At 34.1% G+C, this 21571-nt stretch overlaps 2 protein-coding genes across 6 annotated transcripts in view; both read right to left on the reverse strand.

The window, feature by feature from the left end:
* The window catches only part of CWC15 (CWC15 spliceosome associated protein homolog), a 408388-nt gene that overhangs the window by 262120 nt on the left and 124697 nt on the right, over positions 1-21571 (reverse strand). The window lies entirely within an intron of this gene.
* SESN3 (sestrin 3) overlaps positions 1-21571 on the reverse strand; it is a 62616-nt gene that overhangs the window by 24234 nt on the left and 16811 nt on the right. The window contains exons 1-2 of one of the 4 annotated variants that reach the window (XM_050758038.1): positions 6722-13107; positions 6399-6589 (exon numbers count right to left, since the gene is read on the reverse strand). The exons of 2 other annotated variants lie outside the window; for them this stretch is intronic. The gene's annotated coding sequence lies outside the window, so the exon portion shown is untranslated. Of the gene's footprint in view, positions 1-6398; positions 13108-21571 lie in introns of those variants that run through there. One more of the 4 variants, XM_050758037.1, reaches the window with a different exon arrangement.

Consider the following 21571-nt stretch of genomic DNA (forward strand, 5'->3'; position numbering starts at 1 on the left):
TGTTGAAATAAATATATTAAACAATAATACTCTTAACCTGGTACAGTTTCAGAAATAAGTAGGCATCTAGGTTATATTTACAAAATGATGACAAAGGCCTCAGTCTCCTGGTCAAGTACACTGGAGGACTGCATGTTAAAAGGATGAAGTCAGAATTCCAATATTGGTATTTCTTGTCTATGTCAACCAAATCTAGACTTAACCAGAAAGAATTTAAAGGAAAATAACAAGTTTCTTCCTTTTGCTAGCCTCCATAAGATATAGACAAAAAAAAATTTCGAACACTGTCTCTATAACTCAATGAACTACACGGTTAAAGTAAGCTACGATCACACCACTGCACTCCAGCCCGGGTGACAGAGTGAGACCTCATCTCACAAAACCATCACAACAAAAAACTTAATGAAGTAGTATGTGAAAAGCAATTTTCTGGACAACTATTCATTTCAAATGAACAAAGCAGCTGAAAAACTGATTATGAGGAAAAATTACGATTACGAGGTTTGAGGAAAAAAATTTCAACAGGGAGATGTCGGTATCTTTAAATAATAAAAAGGACAAAATTTGGAGAACATGTAGCGGGAGCAAAATACAAACTCTTTTATGTTAAGATGGACAATGGGATATTGGAAACAAAGAATGATTTATTAAATTTGTTGATAAAATCATAATTTGATATAGTTAGTAACTAAATTTACCTTTAAATGTTTTATATTATTATTTTAAATATTTTCCAGAACAGGAGAGATTTAAATCTGCAAAAACATTTTCATTATAAATGGAACTGAAAGATACTGCACTTAAATGAATATAACATCTCTTAAGTGTTTAGCAATTGAAAAGAAGCAACTTAAACTCAATTTCATTTGTGTCAACATTGATTTTTTTCACTTATTTAGCAAACATTAATTGAGCATTAACAATGTGCTAGGCACAGTGAGGACACAAATAAGAATTAGACTGGCAGAATGCATACAACCAACTATACGACATATGACATATACCATAGCAGGTGCATATAAAAAGTGATGAAAGAAGACATCATTTTAGCAATTATTTACTTAGTCATTTTCCTACTGTTGAACATTTTAGTTATATGCAGTTTTCACTATTATAAGCAATCCTGTGATGAACACCTTCATATAAAGACAGTTGGGACATATTTTGTGGTGTTTACGATAGTTTCTTTCAGAAGATGCCCAGAAGTGGACTTACTATGGTTTGGGTTATAAATACCTTTAAACTTCTTGTTGCTTACTGCCAATATGCTAAACTAACAAAAATGTCTTACCAATTTTATTTTCATCAGCTGAGAAAATGTCCACTTAACTCACTAATTTCAAAAGTAAAAAGCAGCATCCAAAAACATGTTTGAAGCTTTTTATTGTATGCTTATTTGTAGTAAAAAGTTCTTAAGCAGAGATGTGATCAGATCTGTGTTTTTAATAGTGTTGAGGGTGATGTAGCTCCTGGGCCTGAGAGGGAAAAATCCCAGCTGGGAAGCTCTGGTAATAGTTCAGGAGAGATAAAATATGGCCTGACCTAAAATATTTGTTTATATACCAAACATAAAAGAAAACTAACACAACTTTTAAGTTTTACCATCATGTATTCTTCCTCAATTATATTTTTTAATGTTGCCATTTTCGAAATGATCAGCCTAGTTTCTGCATAAGGAGAATCTTTTCTGGCAAGGACTCTACTACTGTATTGTCTCAGTTGGCTGCTCTGTCTATTCACAGGAAGGTGAAAAACAACTTTAAAAATGATCAAAACAGTTCATAAATTCTACTCTAAACACATTTCATTCTGAAAATTTGTTTCCACCCACTTTTCTATCTCTGCATGCTTTTAAAGTCAGTAAGATCAAATACAAAAAAATAGGACAGGACTATATCCAAAAGATTGATTTTTTTTTTTTTTTTTTTTTTTTTAAGATAAGACCATAAGCTAGAGTTCCGGTCAAATTATAATGCCTTTCCTCTGCCTTTCTTTCAAATCCCAAATGTCCAAGGACCAAGTTCCTACTTCACTCATACTAGTTTTCCTGAAGTTTCTAGACCTACGTTCCCCAACATGGTAAGCATCAGTCACATATGGCTAAATTTAAATGAATTAAAATTCAATAAATTTAAAAACACAATTTCTCAGTCACATTAACCACATTTCAGGTGCTCAGCAGCCACACAGGGCCATGTGTACTCTACAGGACAGTGCAGACATTTCCATCTTCCACTATAGAGAGTTCTATTGGACAGTGCTGCTCTGGACTCGTTTGGTTTCGCTTTTTTAAAATTGTATTTTCAGACATTTTTATACGTTTTTGAAATGTTAAATGACTGCTCTGCAGAGTTATTCATTTGATGGTCACATCTACTCAATCCTAGACCCAAGCATTTTAGTGTAATTGCAGAAATGCTCTCAACCAATCAACCTATTCATCCTATTTGGGCAAATTAGGAAGAGAAAAAATTAACAGCCAGTTCCAAGGACCCTTGTCACAATTTCTGCTTACATTACAGTCCCCAGAAAAGTATTAAGGGCATGCTCACTTTCCTTCCTTCTTTCTCTTTCTTGTGGTAATAAATACATAAATAAATAACATTCAAGGTTTACCTTTTTAAATTAAGTGTACAACCCCAGTATTGTTAACTATATGCACGATGTTGTACAGAAGAGCTAGGACTTTTTCATTTTGCATAACTGAAATTTTACTCCCATTGAACAGCAACTCCTACTTCTCCCTGCCCCCAGGTCTAGGAACCACCATTCTACTTTTTGCTTTTTATGTAAACACAGTCTTTAGATCACAGTTGAGATTCTCCCTATATAATCCTCAGCTTTCTTACCTCTTTGCACAAGTCAAATCTACCTCCTTCTGGGCAACTCTCTCCTTGTTGGGCTTCCTTTTCTTTTTTTTTTTTTTTTTTTGAGACGGAGTTTCACTCTTGTTGCCCAGGCTGCAGTGCAATGGCACGATCTCGGCTTACTGCAATCTCTGCCTCCTGGGCTCAAGCGATTCTCCTGCTTCAGCCTCCTGAGTTGCTGAGCTTCCATAACACTTTACCACCCAACCCACTAAATTCTTTGATCATTTACTTTTATGTTTCCTAGATGTCCCTTGCAACTCCTTCCTTATAAATACTGATTCTTTCAAGTCAATGTTCTCTTCTATGGCTACGATACTCTTTACACTAAACAAAATTCTACTCAAATTTGTTATGGTCACTACATTGTAGGGAAGACAATAGGAGCAGATGAAGGAAAAAATAAGGGCATATGATATGAAAATGAGCAACCCATGCAACCGCCTCCTGAATCTTTTTTATCTAGAGAACTTGCTAGCTCTTCTCTGCCCTCCAGTCTGGCTTTGGGTATTTTGTGACATAACCTGGATGCAACATTAGCACCTTAAAATCAACATGTTTAAAATGAATCTTCTATCTCAAACCAGCTGTTCCTCCTCACTTTCCTCTGTAGGTTATAAAATCACCATACATACCAGCAACTCTGGCTCAGATTCACAGTTATCTTTGACTCTTTATCCTAGGGGCCTGCATTCAAAGGGTTGCTAAATCCTGTAACTGTCTGTTGCCAACTAAATCTTTAAGTCATCCTTTCCACACCCTCTTCTCAGTTGTAAGATTTCTCTCATGCCAAGAAACCTTTTCCCCTCACAAGTGAGAATAATATCAATTCTAGACTGTAGCTTTCCCCATTGTTGGGAAGTTTTGAGAAGATACCACATAAAAATGTCATAAAGCATAATATAAAATAAAATATTTTTATTTTTCTTCTGCTTATTTTCCTCAATGTCAAAAAAAAAAAAAAAAAAAAAAAAAAACCCAAGACTAAAACAGCTATATTTTCTTAACAGATGCTACTTGATTAGAAAAATTCAAGAATTGCTCTATGCTATGAGTGAAAATAAGCAGTGGCTGCACTAATTTTGAGGAATAATATTGCCATGCTTTTTTTCTAAGTATTTAAGCTAAAGCTACTATCTTATTTTTGGGAATAAATGAGTTTGATCATTTAGTCAAAGATCTAGTGACTCTTACACAATGGCTTTTAAATAATAAATCTTGTTTCATTTCTGTGAAAAACCAAAACAAGTACTTGAATTTCTTTTGCTGTCACTACCCACATGTGCCTATTTAAATTTAAGCTGATTAACTTTAAATAAAGTTAAGAATTTAGAGTTCAATTGCACTAGCTACATGTCAAATGTTGAACAGCCACTTGTGGCTAGTGGGTACCATTCAGGACAATGTGAATCTAGGCTATTTCTACCATTGCCAAAGGTTCTACAGTATAGTGTTGCTTCATAATATTGTTCAGTTCCTAGGAAAATGCAAAGATATAAAATCGCTACAAAATCAGGAAGAAACATAGCATAATAAACATGTACTAAAGCACTTTCGTAGAAATAAAAGATTGACTTGAATGTTAAAACTGAAAAACCCAATAAAACCAACCAATTAACCTTAATAACAGAAAAGTTGAGAGATACCATTCTTCAGAGTCTTAATTTGATGGCAACCTTGAAATGACTAACTAAAAAGAATAAGAGAAATTCTCTAAAATGTTGACTTGAGTTTAAAAAAAAGGAATATAAAAGTTCCTAAAAAATTTTAAGCAGTGATAACTTTATTGTGATTTGTTTTCAGAATTTGCTATTTTTCAAGAAATCTTATAATTTTAGTCAAGAAGAAAACTAGTTATAAAATAGGAACTCACACTTTCTATGTGTCACCTGTATGTGTTCTAAGAGATTATTTTACAAGGTTTATAATCTCAAGAATGTTACCATTAGGAAAATTTATTTTTACAGATACCTCATTATAACTGAAAAAAGTTATGCCTGAAATTCATCAGTTGAGATTATGCCTATAAAGCAATTATCTGCTAGAAAACAAAACACTGAAAGGATGAGATGAATTACATTTAGAAAATCACTTGTTTTGACACTTAGCAGCTAAGCAACTTATTAGATCCCTTTAAAGGATATGAATTGATCCCAATAGAAAATTAAGATACTTGTATTTGGAAGTCAGAAACTCTTAAAATTGTGAGTCTTTAGGAGTAATCAGCAAATTACTTGCCCCTAAAAGACTGACTTCCAAAGAAAATTAATTACTGCACTTTAAGCTACTAAATGCTTTAAAATAAACTATTAAAATTAATTTTCACTTATCTTTTTTCAGTGTTTTTTATTAAAAGTGGAAAAGCAAAATCATACACTTCTATCCATTAAAATGTAAATTTTAAAATTTTATAAAATTTTATAATTTATCTCAGTAGGGGAGCAAAAGGTGTAATTAATTTACAGAGAAACACTTAAGAATCTTTTTTAAAGAAAATCTGTTTGACATATAAAATGTTTTGGTAAAGTAAAATTTGACTCCATAGAGAACACTAGCCCCACAATTTTTAAAGATATCCTTAGAAGATAATTTAATAGTGCCAACGTTATATTTTAAATACACTACAATGACAAAATATCTTAAATACAAAACACATGCCCCAAACAAAATTTTTAGGTGTGAATGTAAGAAAGCCAATTGTAATGGTCTATACAAATAGTAAATTTCAGTTTTTGACCCTCCTTTTATTGTTATAGATGTTCCATTTTGGCTGAAACACTGCAACAACAACAAAAAGCAGGTATAAACAGGCAGCTCTATGCTATGAAATAATGCTGATGTAACCCTAGTTGAGAAAACAACAGGTTTTAAATTAATTATAACGGATTGGTACTTTTGTAGGAAACTTAACTTTAAAGGCCAGTCACTAACTGGAACATAAATTCTGTTCCTACTATCTCTAAAAGAAAAATCCGAAAGACAATTTTAAAAAATGTGACTTCTATACCATATTAAAATATGTATTGATGTTCACCAGATTATAATAACTGAGATCCAAGGTTATTCCACAAGAAAAGATCTAAAAGCAGAAAATGGCAATGGCACCAAGGGTGAGAATCTTTTAAATTACACCAACATCTCTTCTCTTACTTGAAGCTAGAGTGGTTCAAGGAACCACTGAGCATCAGAAGCCCAGCAGATATTACAGGGGTGTCAGAAATTCACTGACACTCCAAAGAGCATTCAATCTCCTTCATAATGGGGAATCTCATCTAATCCGAAGGGCCTGAGACTTTAAGAGTGACCTCCTTTTAACTGAGCTATTAAAGCCAAGGCTATCAAGTCCTTCCTGCAAGAGTTTTACCTCTGGGTAGAATCATTTGAGGAATATAGGAAAGATCTTGCTACTAATAGCGTGAAATCTAGCCTTTTTCAACAATACATATGAAATTTGATTTTTAACTTGAATTCTCAAAACATTTCCATTCAAAAGTACTGTAGTTATCAACTGTATTATAGCAATTTCTTTACCTCCTCTCTCTACTGAATCATCAGCTCCTTGTAGGCCGGTTGGTCAGTACCTTGTTCATCTTTGACTACTTCAATCTTAGAATGGTGTACATGTGAGGTAAACTTCTGGTCTGGGTTTTATAGCTTTATGTAATAATGGTCATTGGCATAGCAGTATGTTTTTCTATTTCACTTTTCCAAGAGAATGAGTTCTAAGAAATAATATGAGATATTATGATTAAGCACTCTCATTTAAAAAAAATCTTGGTGTGCCATTTGGTAAGAACCATTACATAAATTTTACTTGTTTTACTAACTGTGAGCCCAAAGCTACACAAGCTCACCTTGTGAGTACTCTGGAAATGGTAGCCATGAGTACTGCTATTATTAGTGGAAACTGGCAGTAGTACTCATTGTAGTGGAAGCAGTTAAGTACTTAAAGATGAATGGATTCATTCCAGCACTAAAAGAATTAAAATGAATGAAGAATTAAAAATGTATATCCATCTAGCAAAGGGCAGCTAATGAGTTTAATTTGCATTGCAGTACAGCTGAATTTCTAAATAAGCTTTTGCTTGGCTACTAACAAAATCCCTTAATTTTTAGTCATTAGAACACATAGTGAACTTGTTCAAAGTGCAAACAAGTTTTTATATTTATACACTGACTATGGAGTGGCAAGCTTCTAAAAACAAAAGGACCACTTCAAGGTAGCCCGAGAACCCTGTACGACCCCAGAATTATACAAATCTAAAAAGGTGGAAATAATTAAGAACAAATACCGTAGGAGAGTCTTTAAGCAACACCATCAGCATTGTACTACTAGTTAGTCCTTTAAACTGGAAATAAATCTAAAATCACACTCATGTCCAGTGTCACCCAGAGGCAAGTGGCAAAGAACACACTTTCTCCACTTTCCATGTAATGCCACAGAGTGACATAAATCAAAGCTACAGTCACCTGCAAATTTAAAAGGTAATTGATAGTTTTAAAATGACTTGTCTTTTCTGTGCTCTGTGGAATTTAGATGTATTTGAACCAGTGTATTCCTGAGGATCTGCCTTCCCTTTTTCTCTCTACTGAAAGGCTATCCATACTTCCTTTAAGCCCTGTCTCAAATACCAACCCCTTTGGTCTTCCTTCTCTCCTAACTCCCAAGCTTTCCTATGAATTTAAATTTATTTTTCTTAAGGTTCAGTTATACTGTTTCCCTCTCTTATAGCTATTAACATATATTATTATCTTATTGCTTCTTTCAGACTATAAGCTCCTTAAAGAGTAGAATCAATTTCTAACACAATATCTGTAGCATTACAGCTCAGCAAAGTGAAAATAATGGATTCTCATATATTTTTTGAATTGAATTAAGGAGATAGGAGTCTGGCTGTAGGCTCTTTCATCCATTTCTCCTCCTTGAACAGAACAAGAACATCCTGTGGATTTAAGGAAATTAATGTTCTCTGAATTCTTATTAGAAACACCAATAAGTTAAACCAATATATAAAACACAGTCCTAAACATCAATCTACTTACTATCTTCCATGTGCCCTCTGGATGTCTATTTGTTTATTTTCTTAATTATTAAAACAAACAGTATCTGTAATTTCCCATAATTTGTGCCACTTTCTTAGAAATCAGTAATATTCCATGCTGTGACACTAATCTTGGGCAACAAAGCCTCCTGTATAAGCTTTTAAGTGTTGAACACTTTCTATAGAGTTATAGTGCTACAAAATATAGCTGTTGAATATGCTAGTAAAATTTTGAGCTAAAGCCCAAGAAAATGAGGAGAGAACTATAAATCTTAGTAGCTGAGATAATGCAAGTCCATAATAAGCACTTAACTCATTGCTTCCTTATTAACAAAAAGACAATATGCTTTTCTACCACTAATTATAAGATCTGGTCCCAAAAAAGTATTAAGACAGGCTTTACTTCTATATGAATAATTTTTTTACAGTTTCTATATTGTGTAACAATAAAACTTCCCCTTGAATTTTAGAAAGCTTTACTTATTAAAATGTCTCAATTAGATGAAAAGAAATTAAAATTGGAAGCTTTCAGAAAGTAAAATTACCATTAGAAACAATTATAGTTGTGTAACATTCTAATATTACTCAGTAGATGGTTGAATAGTTACTAGTACTTTTGGAGAAACAAAAATATGCAGTGAATGTAGTTATCTTGGTGTATGAGGGAAAAGCGGAGTTTTAAATCAAGCTTCCATATTCAGCATCTACCAGCTTGACTATAGCATTATAAAATCAAAAGGCTTTAGGTTATTCCAATGGAACAGAATGATAGGATGGTTTTCAGATTTTTCAAAACACAATGATAAAATACAAGTCACTTACTCAGCTTAGAGGAATCAGGAAAATATATTAAATGTATTTGATTTCTAGAGATTTACAAAACAAATTATAAGCATTTAGCCATATGGAAACCAGTACTTCTTTACGCACTGAGTCAGAAATAACAAGAACTCACGTTCTCATTTAAATTGAGAAAGTACCTTTCACACAGCCTCCCAGGATCACAACAACTGTATACATTCAAGTATGCTTGATTTTACTTTGAATTATATTAAACTTCAGTTTTAATAAAACTTAAAAGAAGTCTTTATTCCTAGTTTTAAAAGGAGCAGTCGCGTTTTCATTTTTACCCGGAATAGAATGAACAGATCTGATCTGTACAGTAAATGCACGAAGACATCATTTCTGCTCTATTTTGCCAATCCCCAAGTCTATAAGCAGAAAACTACAAGATTGTGCTTTAATGTACACAGATAAACTTAAAACCTACTGTAATCAGAATTAAAACCATTCTTATGCTCATTTAAGTAAACAGTTCACAGATGTCTTGATGTCAGGATCTCTTTATAGTCTTAAAAATTATTGACCCCTCTGCTTCTGGGCAAGGAGTGGTTTGCTGGTGTGGACATCTGTGTCCATGTGAAGGGTAGTGGTCATGTGGCTGAGACTTGTGCTATCCAGCAGTATGTCTCCAAATCCCTGGTAGCCTATTACCAGAAATATGTGAATGGGGCTTCCAAGAAGCAGATCAAAGACATCTTCATCCAGTACGACTGGATCCTGCTGATAGGTGACCCCTTTGCTGCAAATTCAAAAAGTTAGGAGGCATTGCAGTTATATAAGAATGTGTCCTTCTATTTTAGAAATACATACTAAAGTATACAGCAGGTAGAAGAAAATGAGTTTTGAGATTTAATTATTTCAGCAGCAATAATAGCAACACAGGATTGATGAAGTTAACAGTGACAAAAATCTAACCAATATTAAATTTGGTCATGGGTTTACGAAGCTTCATTACATTATTTTTTCTGGTTTTGTGTTGCTTGAAATTTTTATAATTTTTTAAGTGACTAGCAAGGTACCTGAGATAAATAGGCATTTAAATAAATTACAATTATTACAATAAAGTTTCTGTAATTTATAATACAAGTTAATGAAAAATAAATGTTATTAATAAACCTTACTAAAATTGAAATTAAACACTGTAACTTTTATAAAGAAGAATTATTAATTCATTTGATTATTTTTTAAACCTCTGTTATGTACTGAATGTTCCTGTCCCCCCCTCAAAATTCATATGTTGAAATCCTAACCCCCGATGTGATGGTATTAAGAGGTGGGGCCTTTGGAAGGTAATTAGGTCGTAAGAGTAGAGTCTTCGTGAATGGGATTAGTGCCCTTTATAAAAGACCCCAAGAGCTCCCTGGCCCTCTTCTGCCCTGTTGAGGACACAGTGCAAAGATAGCTGTCTATGAACTAGGAAGCAGACATTCATTAGACATAATTTGCTGGCACCCTGATCTAGGATTTCTCAGCTTGTAGAACTGTGAGAAATAAATGTTCATTGCTTCTGCCACCCAATCTTTGCTTTTTGTTATAGCAGCCTGCATGGACTAAGACAAGCTCATTTTCTGGAAGGTGTTGAACTAAGTGCTTGAAAATACAAAGATAAATGAAGCACAAGTGCTGACTTCAAGGAAATGCCAGGTAAATAAGTATGGATGCACAATTACAATATATGTTAGGAGCTATAATGGGAGTAACCAAAACAGGAATGCCTCACTCTGCCTGCAAGAGTATGGACTAAAACAGCCTTCTAGATGAGATAAATCTTGGGAAGGAGTAGAAATTTGTCAGGATACCTAGAAAAGGATAGTTAAGTCTATGTGGATACAACAATACCAGGAAAAAGAAATATAAAATACAAAGACGTGACACATCGCGGGAACTATGTTGTTCTACATGATTCCTGAAACTTTCTCAGGGAATAAGACTAGAGACATAGGCAAGAGTCACGTCACGAATGTCAGACTAAAGAGCTTTGATGTTATATAAACAATGGGCAATAGTAAAATAATTATATTTGTCTTTTAAGAAAATATTTCTGACATCCATTAGAAAGTAGAGTGGGATGGGGGAGGCTGGGGGAAATATGAGCTATTAGTAAGATTTGGGTTAATTAAGTAGTATGGATTAAAGAAAAGGAATTACACTGATCGCTAGTTAGGAGACTAAATAGAACTGAGTGACTAATGGAATATTAGGGTAAAATACTGAGAGAAGTCTAGGATTCCTCACAGAATTCTGAATTAGATGACTGGATGGATGAATAATGGCGACACCAACTGATATAAGAGAAATCCACACAATAAGGTGGCTCAGATTTAGGTTGATTCTCACAATCTAGGGATACATGCTTATAAGACAGTAATGTGGAAGGACATGAGTTTCAGGGAGATGAAAACACTGTTAAGAATCAAATGTTTCATTATTTTAATTTGCATTTAAAGACCCAAACTTTTATTATGCATTACACCTTAATATTTAATAACAAGTTTATACTAGGTTATCTCACCACCTGTTCACAAACTTCTTCTCAGTGACTCTAATTTGCTTTCCGTTTCTAATACTACTACCCCAGTTTACCTATCATCTTATCCTTAGCTTATTGAGGGGGTGGTGTTGGGGGAAGGACAGTAGAGGCAGAAAGGCAAGATATCCAACATTCTGGCCCCTAATCTAACTTTTCAACTTTTGTTTTCCAAGTGTTCCCTTAGATGAACACGTCACATAAACCTCAACATAGTTCCTAAATTCTGTATATTGACTCATTCAAAACCACAGTGAGTTTTCCCATCTTTTGGATTCCCATTTATGTGACACCTGGTATCATTTAGTGAAACAGAAGTAAACCTCTTTTATATACCTTTTATATAAAAGTGTTTATCTTCTCTTTCACTAATTATAAAAGAAGTGTTCCAGCTTAATGACTAATTCAAATCAGGTGCTCAATAAATGTTGCTTGATAACACACTATTTCTATATATTACTCAGCCTATTACACATTTAATGATATTAGAAACTATTTTTGAACAGTAACCACTTTAAAATGTTTTTTGGCATCCTGGATTTATGCCAGTCCTAAAATACACACACACACACACACACACACACACACACACACACACACACACACATAATTTAATACAGTTACTTCACAACATCCAAAGTTTCTCAATTCCTGTTTTGGCAAGAAAAATCTCAGAGTGCAGTTTTTGATAGAAAGAAAAAGCTATAATTACGCTATAATTAAGATCTGTGAAAGTAATTATCTTCTAATAATCACAAAGACTTCCTTTAATTTGTCATTCTCCTGATATCTCCTCCCATTTTCCAGATTAGTTTGCATACAGATGCTATTCAGGCCCTTTTCTGTTCTTTATCATTCTTTTTTAAGTAACTTAACTGAAGATAACAGGATTTGTTATCCTTAGCCTGTACTTAAGGTTTCAATGTTAGTGTACTAAATCAATAGTTTTTCAGTTAACTCAAAATAAACAGGGTCATTCATATCACCTAAACATTACTACTGTTTTTTTAGACATAATCTTGCTCTGTTGCCCAGGTTGGAGTACAGTGGTGCGATCTCAGCTCATTGTAACCTCCGCCTCCCGGGTTCAAGCGTTTCTTCCACCTCAGCCTCCTGAGTAGGTGGGGCTACAGAGGCATTTTTTTTGTATTTCTAGTAGAGATGGGGTTTCACCATCTTGGCCAGGCTGGTCTCGAACTCCTGACCTTGTGATCCATCTGCCTCGGCCTCCCAAAGTGTTGGGATTACAGGCGTGAGCCACTGTGCAGGCCAACATCACTACTTTTTAAGCACTGAAAGGACATCAGTGAAGACCAGAGGCCTGCTAGACATTCTAAGTTTAAAACACTTTCAAATCAAAGAAATCAACCAACCAATCAGTATGTACCAACTAAATTCATTGTTAAGCAACTTATGTAATAGCTCTTTTAAGAACAGAAAGTATAAAAACTGCCTAAAGGAGTTTACAAACTAGTTGTAAAATTAGATATAGACACCCAAAGAGTAATAAACAAAATAATATATAACTTAATGCTAGAGGTAAGGCGATATGATGAAAAAGGTACTAAAACCTGAGTTATCTTCCCTTCTTAGCACTGAAAGGATCAGGACTTTGATCATTTTTTAAGGAATTAATTTTTGCATTTGAAAAATGAGAGACATTCCATGAGGCCTTTTTGCATGAACATTCTGTGGTTATACAGAATGCTGTGAAAGATTCTAAATGCTGGTAGAAAGTTTTCAGAAAGAAAATAAGCTAAATGCTTTAAAATTACTTTCCCATGCTAGTTTAAAAAATGTTTTCTTGTTTTAAAAATAATTTTACCTAACCTATTGATAAACCGATAGGTTCTGGATTTTTGGTAAAATGTTATAAAACCAAGATTAGAAAAAAAGTCTATTGTAGATACATATCATATAATATCACATAATTTACATAATTTAATAGCAGAAGAACTGTAATTTTAAATATGTCTAAAATTCTCTTCAATGTTCTATACTCTATGTTTTTTTTTTCTTTTTTTTTTTGTGGAGATGGGGTTTTACCATGTTGCCCAGGCTGGTCTCAAACTCAAGAGTTCAAGTGATCTGCCCTGCCTCGGCCTCCCAAAGTGCTGGGATTATAGGCGTGAGCCACCATGCCCAGTCAATTTATGTTGTTCATAAATGATCCAGTGATGAAGCATACTATAATCTAAAAAAAAGAAATAATAATCTATTTATTGTTAGGATTTATGGTATTCAATGATTTTCTTCTTAGTTTTTTTTTTTTTTAAAATGAATCAAGGATTATGTTAAGGTATTTTATGTAAATGATAGAGTAGTCTTTTAAATAATCTTTATATGACTAGTAACCTTTATAATCTAGTAGTGTGAATAACATTTGAAAGTCCTCAAAAAGTAACGTATGGACTTGTCCTTACATATTTTTATTTTAAAAATATATTAAATAATTTTAGTTCCAGCATGAAGTATTACTGGGCCTGTATACATTAGTGAGGTTTAACTTTACATAACTGTTTTGTAGAGAGTTCATATAATCATGACAGGACTTCAAATACAGCTGTTCCTTCCCAAAGAATGTAATTGCCAAAAAATACATTTTTTTCTTCTAAAAGAAGAGCTGCATGATCATCAGAGTGCCAAATGTGCTTATAACTATCAGAGCATATAGGTTGGCTGGTAGGTAGTAATTCCTCACTTAAATGGCTACCATTGACTTTCTTCACAGAATTGAAAAAAACTACTTTAAATTTCATATGGAACCAAAAAAAGCCCATATAGCCAAGACAATCCTAAACAAAAAGAGCAAAGCTGGAGGCATCATGCTACCTGGCTTTAAACTATACTACAAGGCTACAGTAACCAAACTAGCATAGCACTGGTTCCAAAACAGACATATAGACCAATGGAGCAGAACAGAGGCCTCAGAAATAACATCACACATCTACAACCATCTGATCTATGACAAACCTGACAAAAACAAGCAATGAGGAAAGGATTCCCTATTTAATAAATGATGTTGGGAAAACTGGCTAGCTATATGCAGAAAACTGAAACTGGATCCCTTCCTTATACCTTATACAAAAATTAACTCAAAGTAGATTAAGGACTTAAACATAAGACCTAAAACCATAAATACCCTAGAAGAAAACCTAGGCAATACCATTCAGGACATAGGCATGGGCAAAGACTTCATGACTAAAACACCAAAAGCAATGGCAACAAAAGCCAAAATAGACAAATGGGATCTAATTAAAGAGCTTCTGCACAGCAAAAGAAACTATCATCAGAGTGAACAGGCAATCTACAGAATGGGAGGAAATTTTTGCAATCTATCCATCTGACAAAGGGCTAATTTCCAGTATCTACAAGGAACTTAAACAAGTGTACAAGAAAAAAACAAACAACCCCATCAAAAAGTGGGAAGGGATATGAACAGACACTTCTCGAAAGAAGACATTTATGTGGCCAACAAACATACAAAAAAAAAAAGCTCATCATCGCTGGTCATTAGAGAAATGCAAATCAAAAACACAATGAGATACCACCTCACGCCAGTTAGAATGGCCATCATTAAAAAGTCAGGAAACAACAGATGCTGGAAAGGATGTGGAGAAAATAGGAATGCTTTTATACTGTTGGTAGGAGTGTAAATTCGTTCAACTATTGTGGAAGACAGTGTGCAATTCCTCAAGGACCTAGAACCAGAAATACCATGTGACCTAGCAATCCCATTACTGGGTGTATACCCAAAAGATTATAAATCATTCTACTCTAAAGACACATACACATTTATGTTTATTGCAGCACTATTCACAATAGCAAAGGCTTGGAACCAACCCAAATGCCTATCAACGATAGACTGGATAAAGAAAATGTGGCACATATACACCATGGAATACTATGCAGCCATAAAAAAGGATGAGTTTGGCCAGGCATGGTGGCTCACGCCTGTAATCACAGCACTTTGGGAGGCTGAGGGGGGTGGATCTCCTGAGGTTAGAAGTTTGAGACCAGCCTGGCTAACATGGCGAAACCCCGTTTCTACTAAAAATACAAAAATCAGCCGGGTGTGGTGGTATGCACCTGTAGTCTCAGCTACTCTGGAGGCTGAGGCAGAAGAATAGCTTGATCCCAGGAGACGAAGGTTGCAGTGAGCCAAGATCGTGCCATTGCACGCCAATCTGGGCAACACGAGAGAAATTCCATCTCCAAAAAAAAAAAGGATGGGCTCATGCCCTTTGCAGGGACATGGATGAAGCTGGAAACCATCATTCTCAGCAAACTAACACAGGAACAGAAAATCAAACACCGCACATTCTCGCTCATAAGTGGGAGTTGAACAATGAGAACACAAGGACACAGGGAGGGGAACATCACACACCAGAGCCTGTTGGGGAGTAGGGGGTTAGGGGAGGGATAGCATTAGGAGAAATACCTAATGTAGATGACGGGTTGATGGGTGCAGCAAACCACCATGGCATATGTATACCTATGTAACAAACCTGCACATTCTTCCGCACATGTATCCCAAAACTTAAAGTATAATTAAAATATATATGTATATGGCACTCTACCTTGAAAAAGAAAGTTGTTTAAGGAAGTGGTTACTGCAAGGCCTATAGCCTGTAAGTTATAAAGTAGCAGCAGAAGGATGATCTGAAATAAGACAGAACAATGTAACACCAAATATGAATGGATGTCACTGATAACACATTGGTGAACTAAAGGTAGAGGGTAGATGTTTGAAGTATGTATCCTAATACACAAAATTCACTGTTATGCTCAAATCATTCCCTAATACATCAATTGAAACAAATTTGCATTATGTATTATAGCAGAACTGAGAGCATTTTGCATTCTACCACTAAATCACTTAATAAGAACTAAATCACAGTTCTTATTAAAACAGAAAGGAAGACTAAAGAAACTTGTTACCATATACTAGATTCAAGACTCTTTAATAAACAGAGTTTATATTTTTTAAAAGTTAATTTGACAAAGTTCACAGGCAAGATAAAGGGAATGAGAAAAACCCAAACTTGGTAAATCTGCTTTTAATTAGGACATAGAATTCATTACAAATAATACTCTATAAATATTATTATTCTTTATATCAAAGGTTTGGCCAGACTAAAGAAAAGGAAAAAACAAAAGCAGCTAGTTTACAATTACACTTGCATTATGTGAAAAACAAATTCAGAGAAAAAGATACCCAGTTTTATCAAGAGAAATAAGATGCTCTGACACAATTATGGGGGAAAAGAATAAAAAATATCCCAGATAATCATTAATTACTTCCTGGTGCATAGAAAAGTATGTGTTAAAACAATAATGACAAACCAAGTTTGCAAATTCTAAAGTTGTAATCAAGTAAACCAGCAAAATTTCTATTGACCAAAAGGTTTTTATACATTTTTAAGAAACACAGATAGTTAAAATTACTCACAGAAACACTCATCTTTAGAAATGATGATCAGGAGACCATTCCCTCCAAAAGTAGCAAAATCCAAATTATCTTACTATTCATTCTGCTTTTAAAGGCTCTTAAAGAGGAAACCAAATCTCTTACCTCTGTCTATAAAGATTATGTCTATCAGCTCTCAATCAAGAAATGCAAATGTATTTACCTATATCAGAGTTTGTGGACTAATAAATGGAAACAGAATCATCAGGGGACTTGGATTAAAAACTTCGGCAATTAATAAAAATGTCAAGGTAGTTCATTTCTGAGTTAGAAATGGGATAAAACATCACATTTCTATATGCTTTCCTTTTATTTCTGGACATCAAGAATTTCTATAATACCTGGGTTGAAGGAAACCAAATACAGAAGAAAATAGTCAGGGGAATGGTTGTTAATAGTTTTAAACAAGTTACCTTGTGTACCTAATAACCTCATCTATGAAATGAGGATAATAGCACATACCTCCCTCATAGGGTAAGTGTGGTATAAGGCCTAAAATTGAAGTCCAATATTATAGGATCCCTTGAATCTGGTAAAATTGGGAGGACCTTAAAAGATAATTGCAAGTTCCCCTTCCCTCCCTACCTTGCTCATGGGCATAAGGTCCCCTGGCCAAACAGCTCACCTTCTCAAACGAACCAGGTGTAATTCCCACTTATTCCTGGGTGGCAGGTTTCAGTTCACTGCCAGTTCGTGCAATTATGTAAACAAGCCAATCATAGTTTCATGTAGAAACGTGGGGCATCTCATTCTCTTTATTCTACAAAGCCTGTCTCACTGCCCCTGGTTGCTCATTCTGTTCCAGAATACAACTTCCAAGTGCACTGCATGGTGTGCAGTGTCCTTTCCCCGGGGCTGTGTGTATATGTGACTAATAAACCAAACTGTTGATCTCATCTGTACAGTGTTAGGTATTATATGTTCAGCTACCCCCATGACCCAAGAGTGGCAGTCCCTCCCACAGCAGTGGGTGAATAGAAGGCTATTAAAACAGGCAGTGAGAATATTATATGAATAAATATCTGTAAAGCTCTTAAGAGTGTGACATTATCTATACAACTATAAAAGGCTCACGTCTATAATCCCAGCACTTTGGGAGGCCAAGGCGGGTGGGTCACAAGGTCAGGAGTTTGAGACCAGCCTGGCCAATATTGTGAAACCCCATCTACACTAGAAAGAAAATACAAAAATTAGCTGGGCATGGTGGTGCGTGCCTTTAGTCCCAGCTACTCAGGAGGCTGAGGCAGGAGAATCGCTTGAACCTGGGATGCAGAGGTTGCAGTGAGCCGAGATCACGCCACTGCACTCCAGCCTGGGCGACAAAGCAAAACTCCATCTCAAAAAAAAAAGTAACTGTTATTATTAGAATTATGCAATATTAAGTTCCTAAGTACAACACTAGACAAAATGTTTAGAAATTGTCTCACAAGCTAAAGAAAAGATTTACAGAATAGGCTGGGTTTAGAAAACTATCAATTGGCTCAAAGGAGGCCCCTAATTCTATATTTTGTTCAACAAATGACCCATCCTATTAGAAATGGAAAATAAAATTGGAAAGTAAAGCCACTTAAGTAAAAAACACCCATTTATAAAATAACTGGTTATACTCTATAATGCTATAACACATTTTGCATTTTTGAGAATTAAAATATATATTTTAAAAAATCATTAAAAATAGACAGTCCATTGAAACCACATACCTTTGCCTTAAACATAAGAACAAGTATTTAATATTTAACTACCCTTCTTTTCCATACAGTAATGTATTAAATTAATTGAAACTTATCCATGCTTTCACAAGTGAAGATCCATAATAATCTATTAACTTCTACAAAAAGTCAAAAGGTATAGTTTTTCATTTTTAGCCATCTTTATAGTTATTTATAAAACATCTTTCTCTCTAACCACACAGTAAGCTCTCTAAAACCTAGGACAGACTCCATATACCTTTTTTTAGTCTTCAAAAATCCTAGTATACATATTAATTAAATAATTATAAAATTACATTATTTTATAAAGTAGCCATCTTTTTCTATTTCAGTTCCTAATAGAAAATATCTCTAGATTAACATATAGTGCTCAGATTATATATTTAAGTTCCTGAAATTTATGCAGTAAGTTTTATTATCTACCATATGGTATAAAAGTATAGCAATACAACTGCAGCTATCTCTTGAATTCATAGTTAAGGAAAAGAACTAATATTCTGATGAAATATTAATAAAGCACATCAGATTCCTAGAGAATGACTGATATGACAACATAAAGAAATATGCTATAGATAGGCACAGTACCTTCATTCATTTCCAGATTGTATTTATCTATGTCTATGCATCTGAGTCCTCATTAGCCTCCTACACACACATTATTATTCCCTTGGTGATTTACCCATAGCTGTTTAGATATCTATTAAACCTGTGAACATTTGTCTTTATCTCAATGCATCTTTAATTTGCCATCTCATTTGAATCTACTGTCTGTACTATCCATCACTTAAATTATCTGTTCTTCTCTATTATTTCAAAAAGGTAATAGCTTTCAAAATTTTATAAAATATGTTTATTGTTAAAAACAAAGGACAATGAAGAGAAGTAGATCGTAAAAATAATCTCCTGTAACCCCACCACCCAGAAATTAATACTGTTAATTTTGGATTCCTTCCTTCTGTATTTATTTTTTTTTAAATGAAAACAAAAATCTTCATATTCCTAAAAAACAAAAACAAAAAAAACTCGGTCTTTTCCAATCAATAACATATTATGGATGTCTGTCCACTTCTATACATAGATCTATATCCTATGAGTTGCCCAGTATTCCACTGTATTTATGTCACATAATTTGATTAACCAATTCCCTCATTAACAGTAACCTCAGAGCATTAAGCATTTACTGACGATATGTTAAAGATGACAGCTGATTCAATTGAAAATGAGCCCTATACTGAGATAAGATTTAGTCAAGGGGCAAACAACAATAGAAAGGAAAAATACAAAGATTACCGATGACAATGTGGTCTTATTCTCTAGCTTCTAATATACAGCACTGTCACTGACCTTTACTGAAAGCTAGGTGAACAAGCAGCTAGAATCAAAGGGCTCTGCTTTTAAGTAAGTGTGGATGCAAGAGTGAAGGGAAGCAGGCTGCCAGTGGAGTCTTTTAAATAGGATAAGTGATCTGTAGACCCCAAATCGTAGGAGTTGGCTGGAAAAAAAACTGGCATAATTTGTTAAGCTTTTATTTTTAATCTTGTTATTGCTTCCAGTATTCCAGAGATAGTTCTGTTTAAATGTACTTATGAATGACCCATAATTTAGTCAGTATTTTTATTCTTTATGAGAGTAAAATTACAACCAGAGCTAGGCAACTCTTTTTTCCTCAGGCATGGACCCAATCCTATATCTAAGCTTCTCAAGTTCTCTATCAATCTGAAGATAATAATTATCATTCATTAATTCAGAGAAGGAATTCTGTAATATTTCAAAATACTCAAATAAAAAGTCCTATGTAAAAAAAAAAAAAAAGATAAAAAGATAAAGTTCTGCTGCCTTAACCAGTCATGCAATAACTGACAGGAAATATTCTCATACCTTACTTTTGCCATACTGCTATTTTAGACCATGAAAATGCTTTTTACATTTTTCTTTTTCATGAGACTCAAAGTCAAAAGCTGACTGTCCATTGCCATGGAGACAGTTCTATTTAAGGTACTATATTAGCCCTTTCCTCACAGAAGGAGATAGAAAAATGTTCAATAGAAAAGTGTCACCTACCATGGTTTAGAATTAAGTAATTACATATGCTTCTGGGGCAGCCCATGCATAAGGAACTTTGGAATTAAAGTGGGATAATTTAATACAGCCCACTATTCACATAAGTAACATCAATACAGGTTAAATTTTAGTACTAACTTAGAGTTAATATGAGGAAAACACCCATTACCTCAAAATTAGATGCAACCAAAGAACAAAATAAAATTACTTATAGTTACTGTCCTAGATAGAACTGCAACTAACTGAAACAATCTTTGCTTTTCAAAGAGCAACCTTCTATTTATCTATGGTTCATGTATAATACACATGCCATGGGTTTCTTTTGTTTTAATTTGTAGGCCTCCTGTCTCCAAATGGAGACTTTCTGACACTCCATTTTTAATTGAAGAGTAAGCTACTATAGGTGAAAGAGAACATCCATAATTTATATATATATATTTAATATTGTCCAAGAGATTCAAAAGAATTAAAAAAATATATATATATCAATCCCAAATCTGTCATCAGGACAAATGTTATCATTTCTTCTTTGATTATAAAAAGTTCTTTTCTTTATGAAAGCTTAAAATATCAATCTTCCTTGAAATAAAAATAATCTAAATGGAAAGACCTACTAGAGTCTACCAGTGTTAGTGCCAAAATGCTTATTTTTATGTAAGCAAGCACGTCCAAGAGATATTTTCACTTGATTCCAGTCGTAAACAAGCTTTCAAAACCCAATTCCTTTTTCCCCAAGCTAAAGTTCAGAATGTAGCAACAACAAAATACGACATATTTTTCTTACAGTGAGAGCATATTATATCTGAAGGTCTCAAATCTGTATTTTGTAAAACAGGCAAAAGGAATCTTCCTGATTCTAGCACTGGTACTGCTGATATAATCTCTCTCAAACAACTGATAATGCATGTTGAAACTAAAGTGGATGTAAACAATTTTCATTTGTGGATGCATTTGGTTAATAATACTAGACTGGTGGTACTAAATTCTTAAGAGTATTAGAGTCACCTGGAAGGCTTGTTACACTACAGATGGTTGGGTCCCATCCCCAGAAT

This window comes from Macaca thibetana, chromosome 14 (genome assembly GCF_024542745.1).
Source record: "Macaca thibetana thibetana isolate TM-01 chromosome 14, ASM2454274v1, whole genome shotgun sequence".
Classification (NCBI taxonomy): Eukaryota; Metazoa; Chordata; class Mammalia; order Primates; family Cercopithecidae; genus Macaca; species Macaca thibetana.